The sequence below is a fragment of the Phacochoerus africanus genome, chromosome 6 (assembly GCF_016906955.1).
Source record: "Phacochoerus africanus isolate WHEZ1 chromosome 6, ROS_Pafr_v1, whole genome shotgun sequence".
Taxonomy (NCBI): Eukaryota; Metazoa; Chordata; class Mammalia; order Artiodactyla; family Suidae; genus Phacochoerus; species Phacochoerus africanus.
Window position 1 is genome coordinate 17885366 of NC_062549.1, and position 8803 is coordinate 17894168.

The window sequence follows — 8803 nt, forward strand, 5'->3', positions numbered from 1 at the left end:
TATTAAAAATCTCGATCATCATCAAAGGTCTAAAGTTATGGAAAATCATAGGATCATAATTCTTGATCTCAAGGGACTCATTTGAAAAAACAAAAATAAACACAAAAGGTAAAAATGTAGAGTATCGTAACTCTGTGACAAAAAACTCACTGTGGTGTTAGGAAATAAAGATTGATGAGATGGCCAGAAACTTTAAGGTTTAATTGGAAGGATTATAAATTGAAGAACAAGGAGGGATGTAGGAAAACGCCATTGAGTTCACGTCCTTTCCACTGTGAGTTCTTCAGCCAAAGAGATAACTTTTAGGGGATCGATGTCTTTACCATCTTCTATAACCCTGAACAGGATTTGACATTCTGTAAGCTTCCTTGGACTGACACATGAATATGCCTATAAAATGGAGGCACTAAGGCATATGTAATAAAGGTTTCGTGGGCATTAAATTCAATGACTTTGCAGATTTTAGATCACAATAAATCTCCCAGCTGTTAATTCAGCTAATAGTACTAAACACCTACTGAGTGCCAGGTATACCTACTGAATGCCATTCTAGGCTACATGTATTGGACTTTGAAGAAAAAGTTAGAGCTGAGGCAAACAATGAGGAGGAAAAGTGTTCCAGGTAGAGAGAAAAGGCTGGAAAGACACACAAGGATGCACCCTTTATTACTTTAATATTCTAAATGGTCTCCAGCTTCCAATCCTAAACACCTTAGAACATCCTTTGCACCTCTAGCATGTGCCTTTGTTGCCCCTCTGTCATAGCCCTTCAGCCATCGCTGGTTTCAGCTGCAGCTCTGAAGGCTATTTCTGTGGGAGTTCATACTCCCACAAGCATACACCTCCCTTTCCCCTGCTTTCTGCTGAAGTGTCTTCTCTGATCCATAAGAGCCCAGCAGGTACCCCCACAAGTGCATCCAGAAATACGGAAAAGTTAAGAACCCTGGGAACATCCCTCAACCTGTGGGGAACTAGAAGCAGTGGATAAGTTCTCCAGCTTCCCATCTTTGAGTAGATAATTCAAGGCCAATTCTGTATACTTCTCAGAAGTTTAAGTAGAATTAAGCCCTTGGTACCTACAGCAGAAACCTTAGTAATACTCTCTCATTTTGTTTTTTCTTCTTTCGTGTTGCTCTCGCCCTACCTCTGCCTTCCTCCTGTTTCCTGAGATAACTGCCCAAATAAACTACTTTTACCAAGCCCATGTCTCAGGGACTGCTTCAGAAGATCCGTAACTAAGACATCACTTATTAAATTTGGGTGTCCTGAAATAGAAACACACATTAAACAAGGTATGTAACGATCAGTTGATGAAAATATTATGAGTACAGGCTCATAGAAACTTAGCTCTGTATTTTCCCCAGGAGTAATGGTTCAGCATCCATAAATACATATGAATATGAACCATTCAGTATTGGTTCAATATTCATACATACACACACATTAAATACCTTTCTATAGGTGTGAGGAGCTGCAGAGATTCTTTCTCTTGGGTTTATACTCTAAACTAGAATTGTCAGCTTATAAAGTGTGTGAAAATTTGGAGTTCCCATTGTGGTTCAGTGTAATGAATCCGACTAGTATCCATGAGAATGCAGCTTGATCCCTGGCCTCACTCAATGGGTTAAGGATCTGGTATCGCCATGAGTTTGCAGTGTAGTTTGCAGACGAGGCTCGGATGCCACATTGCTGTGCCTGTGGTGTAGGCCAGCAGCTATAGCCCCAATGTGACCCCTAGCCTGGGAACTTCCACATGCCGCAGGTGTGGTTCTAAAAAGACAAAAAATAAAAGTAATAAATAAATAAATAAATAGTGTGGGGAAAAAAAAGACTTCATAACATAATGCCAAATTGATTTTCAAAGTGGTCCTATCAATTCATTTGTCCAGAGCAGTTTATCTAGCTTTAATTTTAAAATTCATTCTTCAAAATGTTGATTTGTTTTTACATTCAAACACTCCCATTTATTCCAAGTTTCTTTCTATGTCACTAAGAAATGTGAATTTTATAATACTGCCTTTGTAAATTCAGAATGTTAAAGCACTTTCCTACTCAATACAAAAAAAAATGTGTAATCAGAAAAATCAGAGAACATATAGAACCTAGGATTCCATGGGAGAATATCAGAAGTTCCTGAGTTAAATGAAAATTTGTGTTCATATGTGCATGATTGTGGGAGTCATGTGCATGTTTAAATTCTCAAACATTTCTGTGATACATAAAATGTTAAGAGTCATGGCTAAAGAATACACTGAATGATTATTGTACCACAATTCTGGCCAAGTCTTTGAAAAGGAAAAATAGCCCTACACGTCCCCAAAATTATAGCAAAGAAAGATCCATGATTTGCTATATAATTTCCATAGGACAAAAGGAACCATACCGGTATTTATCTTAATAATTATTTAGATATGGCTATCATTTAGATATCACAGGAGTGTTTTATGACTCATACTGAAATTGAGCCTGGAGTGAGAGTGTAAGATTTTCAAATCAGCTAAAATCAGCTGTTAATAATGCACCAAGTAAAACTTCCGTGTTTTTCAACCTATAAAAAGAAGAGAGACGTTGGAGTGAACAAGACACAGAAATTATAAACTATTTCTAGCTAAGGAGGGTGAACAAGAAAAAAACTAATATACAGCATATTTGAGAGTTTTCTTTTCCAGTGTTAGCAAAAAGCAACCGGTAAAGGAGGGCCTCATGCAGGAGGAACTGTGCTTCGCTAGGAAAAACAGTCACATTTGACCACCCTGAGAGAAGCTTATAAAACTCTTCCAAGCTAGTAAAGGAAAAGACCCAGACAATTAAAACAGGAAGCACCAGCTGGGGAAGATCTCCACTGGTGTTCCTGAGTACAGGGGCCACATAATGAACAACAGAAGAAGGGATGTGGGGACCCTCCTAGGAACCCTTCTCGGGAAGAGGCGAGCAGGTGGCCCGCATCAGAAAGTGTGTGCTGGTCTGTGTTCATGAACATCCATCAAATTGCTGAGAGGCTATTTATTTCTTAAAATGAAAACAAAATTAAAACAAAAGGTTGGTTTTAATGCCTTCATCAATAGGATCATGGGCATTTCCTCTAAAATGTAGCTATTTTTTGACTAGGGTCTCAGATGTTTGGGATATACGGCAGTTAAAATTTTTACAGGAGGTGTTCATCCTGTATGATTTCTCATCCTAGGTTAAAGTTACGATTTCTTATCTTAAAGATACAAGTCAAAAGAATCCCCATTTGTGTGTGTGTTTAGGAGCAAACAAAGGGAGTTCGTCTATGGCGCAATTTAGTGGACACACATGATCATTTCTTCACTGAGGGAGACAGGGGTTGGGAATTTGATTGCGCCATTTTTATTCTCATAATAATTGATGATACGATATTCAATCACAGCTTTTCCCATCAGAGGCTGGCTTCTTTTACTCTCAAACACAGATATTTCAAAGAAATAAGCGTACCAGGATACTCACGACATGTAAAGACTTCAGAATACCACGTCCTTTTTTGTCCCCCTTTCTCTTTTTTATAATTTATATAAATTATCTTAGGAAACAAATGTTCCAAACATTTGATTAACTATGCTCTCTAGTGACAATTTTGAAAAGATTGTCAAGTGACAAATGATCAAAAGGCTGTGTCACCAGGCAGGATATTTCAACAGTTCCTGGCCTACTAAAACGTATTGATTAGATGATCTTCAAGGACCCTCTGGTTCCATGAATCCAAGATTTAAAACTAGAAACGAGGAGAAGAACATATAAATTTTAGAAGATGTATTTGGTACATAAATTATGGTAAGATGATTTACCACCTGTCACCAATCAACTTGATAATAATACTACAACAGTCTCTAATATAAGTTAATATGTCAATTTACCAAATATTACTAGCTTGAACCCAAGAGTATGGTGAAAAAGAAGCACTATGATATGCAGATAAGATTATGAGCTCATGGTAAGAAAGAAGTTCCCAAAATCATAGAGGAAAATTTGATAAAATAGGATACTCTAAAATCTTTTATTCATCAAGATGCCATGAAACGGACATCAACAGGAATGCCAGAGTAAGGAAATCCAAAAATTTGTTCCTCCTTAAAAGCAATGAGAACACAGGTAAAAATTGCCAAAATCAACTTTTTCAGAACTCTGGATATTAACCAAAGACTAGCAGTAATCAAGAGAGCATTTATTCAAGAAAAATGGCCAAGTCTTGGTAAAAAATAAACCCTGTGGCATTTTTAACCTGCCCTATTCCACTACTCCATTCCCCAGGTTCACAGAAGCCTTAAAAAAAAGTAGCCTCACAGACATGGGGAAAACCAGTACCTTAGCAGTCACTAGAATGAGCAGAACAGACTTGAATCACTGCAAAAGCACCACTCTCAGCGAACTGTCACTATTTGACCATTCTGACAGTTCTCTAGAAATCCTCACTCACAGAATCTGCTTTAATATGTCTTCATCCAGAGCTCATGAAGTGTGAGAAACCTTTCCCATGGAAGTCTTTGTCAAATTGTTTAACATTGAAGCTGTGTGTGTGCCCTGTGCTCATGCCCAGCACAGACCAAAAAAAGTGATGGCTGTCACTTCCACAAGGCTTTACACACACAGGAAGTAAAAGCTAAGCCTGAGTATTGAAGACACGCTCCAATATGCACAGAGAGCCTCTTGGAAAAAGCAGGGAGATTTATTGGTTCTGGGCATTTATTGGTTCTGGGCATTTAGGGAAATCTCTGTCCAGTAATTACCAGACCCTAAGTAGAGACTTTATTGTCCATGTGTAACAAAGAATAAAGGCTTTACAATATTGGGTTTCCCATCCTGGCTCAGCAGTAGTGAGCCCGACTAAGATCCATGAAAATGGGCTTCGATCCCTGGCCTCGCTCAGCAGGTTATGGATCTGGCATTGCTGTGAGCTGTGGTATAGATCACAGATATAGATCTGGCATTGCTATGGCTGTGGCGTAGGTTGGCAGCTGTAGCTCTGATATTCCCCATAGCCTGGGAACTTCTATATGCTGTGGGTATGGCCCTAAAAAAAAAAAACAAAAAAAAAAACTTTACAATATTTATTCAGGAAAGTTGTTAAATGCTGCAACAATAACAGTGATAACAATAATAAATAGCAAAGGCAACAAGCTCTAGGGATGAGTGAATCTATTTCCACAACTGCAACATTATATCATGTAAAATAATCACGAGCCATACAAAGAAAGGTATGGCCTATACACAGTAGAAACTGTCATTAAGGAAGCCCAGACATTGGCCTGACTAGACAAAGATTTTTAAATCAGCTATTTTATTTAATTCTCATACACATTAATTTTATACTTATTTGAAGTAGCAACAATAACCATCAATAATTTGGCATTTCTGTTTACTGTTGCTCCATTTTTTTTTTTTTTTTCATTTTCACAAAGCCATTATCCAGTGTTGCCATGAAAAAGAGACTGCAGATTCTAGGTAGCAAAGATTCTTTCTGAAACCAAGCTAAATCAAAGACATATAAAGCAGGGCATTACACTAAAGTTCTGGATCTAGTACACTAAAAAGAGTGAAACCTAGGAAAAGTTACTTACTGCTTTATAAAAGAAATAAAGACCAGCAAAAGCTGATTTTTGGTTATATAATATTTTATACACTGTGTGGATTTGTAGCATTCTGCTAATTGAAGCAGATGTGCACTGTATTTATCCCTGCCCTACATCCTAGATCCCTCCCTCCTCACCCCTAACAACCTACTACCTTACACCAAGTATTGTGGATATGAGCCCAAGTCATCCCAGACACTCCAGTGAACAAAGTTAGTGTAATGCTCTGGTGCAAAGTGTGTGTTTTAAAAAAAAAAAGTCCCTTCAGTCTTCAACAAAGTTTTGCTGTAAAATAAAATTGGCAGCCAAATTCTCATTCTCTCACAAGCAAAATATGCTTGCATCACAAGTCCTTCAGGAAATCCTAACGCCTTTAACCTTTCCATACCTTCTTTTTCCTGAGGTGTTACTTGAATGTCATTCTTATGACCACTTTCAGCTTCTGCAATTCCTCCATTGCCACCTCCACCCCCTCCTCCTTGACCACCAGCTTTTTGAACTGGCTCACTTAACATCTGAATAAAATGTTGCTGGTGTTGGATAATTTGCTGCAGCAACTGAGGATTTTCTCACCTATCTGTTGTAGCATTGCTGGAAGCAGGCAGCGATTCTGTTGAATAATTTGTCTCATCTGTTGAAACTGAGGCTGATTCTGTAAAAATTCAAGAGGATGTCCTCTGGAACTTTTTGTTATTGTCACTGCTGTCACAGTTGCTGCAGCTGCAGTCACTGAAGACTGAGGAACCCCAGTACTAGCTGCTGGAGGGGGTCAACCACAGCCCGACTTTCTCTATATCCAGGAATTCCCATTAAAAGATATTCCACTGCTTTGTTCAGGGTTGTTGAAATTGGCTCTCAGGGCTGCAATTACTTCCTCTCATTCATAACCCATTGACATGATCTCAGTTACCATATTCTCGTACGACTGACCTGTCACAAGAGCACTTTTTGCATCTTCAAAAAGATTTGATTGAGAAGAATCTCCTGATGTACTGTCATGGGCTAGTAGTCGCTGGTGTTTCCACTGGCCTTTCCTCAGGTTTCTCCTGTTTCATTGCACTAGCAGGTGCAAGTTCAGAAGATGCTGTCGTTGATGCTGGGATGATGGATGAAGGTGTGGGAGTAGGAGCCAAAACAGGGGCAGGTTTGGGGCCTGAGCCACAGTTGGTGCTGTGGAGGAACTAACTGTGGTAGTGGTGGAAGAATTTGACTGCTGAGGTGTAGCTGGTGCTTCTGTTGTCACTCCTTTGGGTTGTCACCATAACAACCACGGAATTTTTCTCATCAATTTTATATTCTTTTAGAGCAGTATCGTCATTGAGGATTTTGCCTGCAAAAATTAATTTTTTTTTTTGGTCTTTTTAGGGCCGCACCTGTGGCATATGGAGGTTCCCAGGCTACGGGTCTAATTGGAGCTGTTGCTGCTGGCCTGTGCCAGAGCCACAGCAATGCCAGATCTGAGCCGCATCTGTGACCTACACCACAGCTCATGGCAACGCCAGATCCTTAACCCACTGAGCGAGGCCAGCGATTGAACCTACAACCTCATGGTTCCTAGTTGGATTCGTTTCCACTGCACCATGATGGGACCTCCTAATTTTTGATCTGCTACAGGAAAGGCATCTTCCCCTTCTTCGGATTCGGTTGTCTCTTTCAGTGCTTTCACTGTCTCCTCAGAGTCGATGTCTATCTTGAAGGGCTGCTGCTGGAGGGCCTTCAGAGTGATCTGCATGGTGCCCCCAGGCAGCTCTGCTACCGGGCCTGTCTCGGGGGTGCTGGCCACTGGGTGGGGTCTGCGGCCTGGCAGGGCCCTGAGGTTGCCCACGCTCCTCAGGCAATCAGAGGAGGAAGGCAGTGGGGGTGGGGGCTTGTCACATTCACCCTGCAGAGTGGCCTCTTTCTCAGCTCTGGCCCCGGACGGCACTGCTGCCTCCACTACTGCAGCATTCCTCCCTGCCGTGCTTCTTCATGCACCTGGTGCCAGCCTCAAGGTCTGCAGGAGGTGCAAGGGTCTATGCAAAACCAGCAGAGAACCCCCTAGCTCACCACAGACTGGTGGCCACCATCACTGTCACTCCAAATCAGCTATTTTAAACACATTCAAAGAAATAATGGAAACAATGTCCAAAGAGATAAAACAAAAAAATGTGAATTATGTCTCATCAGAGAACGCCAATAAATGAGACAGAAATTATAGAAAATAACTAAGCAGAATTAACAAGTTGAAAAATGCAAGTATAATAGAAATTCACTTGAGGGAATCAACAGCAGGTTTGAGCTGGAAGAATAAAGATTCAGAGAACTGGACGATCTTAACTAACTAATTGAGACCATCAGTCTGAGGTGTAAAAAGGAAAAGAATGAAGAAATGCTATCAGAATCGTAGACCTATGGAACATCATCAAGCATGCCAACATATGCATAATATGAATCCTAGAAGAAGACAGCAAGAAAAGGGCAGAAACAGATTTTGGAGAAAAGATTGTCAAAAACTTCCCAAAGTTGAGGGGAAAAAAAATGTTAATCAATTCATCTAAGAAGCTCAACAAACTTCAAATAGAACAAACTAAAAGAGATTAAAACCTAGACACATTACTATCAGTCAAAAGACAAAACCAAATAAAGATGAATGAAAGCAACAAGAAGAAAGCAATTTTAATCACATTCAACAGATCCTCAATAAGATGGATGCCTCTGTCCTAAAACTGCAAGAAACTGCCTGAAATCACATAAGCTTGAAAGGGAACCTTTACCTTCAAAAATGAATGCAGCTCAGCTGATTTCAGTCTTGTGAGACCCTGAGCAGAAGACACAGCTAACCCATGCCCAGGCCCCTGACGCATGGAAACTGTGAGATAATAAATTTATATTGTTTTGAGCTATGTTTGTGAATTTCCTACAGCATTAGAAAATGAACAAAGTGTGGAAGTTTGAGATGAAAGAGAAAGAGAGCAATGCTTGGAAGAAATGACCAGGGAGGGTGTGTTAGCTTCTAAAAGTATAGACACTATACTATTTAACTTTGGTGATTACTATATTGGTGTTCATTTTATAACTATGTGTTAAATACATTTAAGTATATTTTGTGAACTTAAAGTATGTCATATCTCAATTTGAAAAATATATTTTAGGAGTTCCCGTCGTGGTGCAGTGGTTAACGAATCCGACTAGGAACCATGAGGTTGCGGCTTCGGTCCCTGCCCTTGCTCAGTGGG

The 8803-nt window shown here is 39.9% G+C and overlaps 1 pseudogene; it reads right to left on the reverse strand.

Annotated features, from left to right (window-relative positions):
• Positions 1-5852: 5852 nt before the first annotated feature.
• Positions 5853-7320, reverse strand: LOC125128762 (UV excision repair protein RAD23 homolog B-like; annotated as a pseudogene).
• Positions 7321-8803: the final 1483 nt, after the last annotated feature.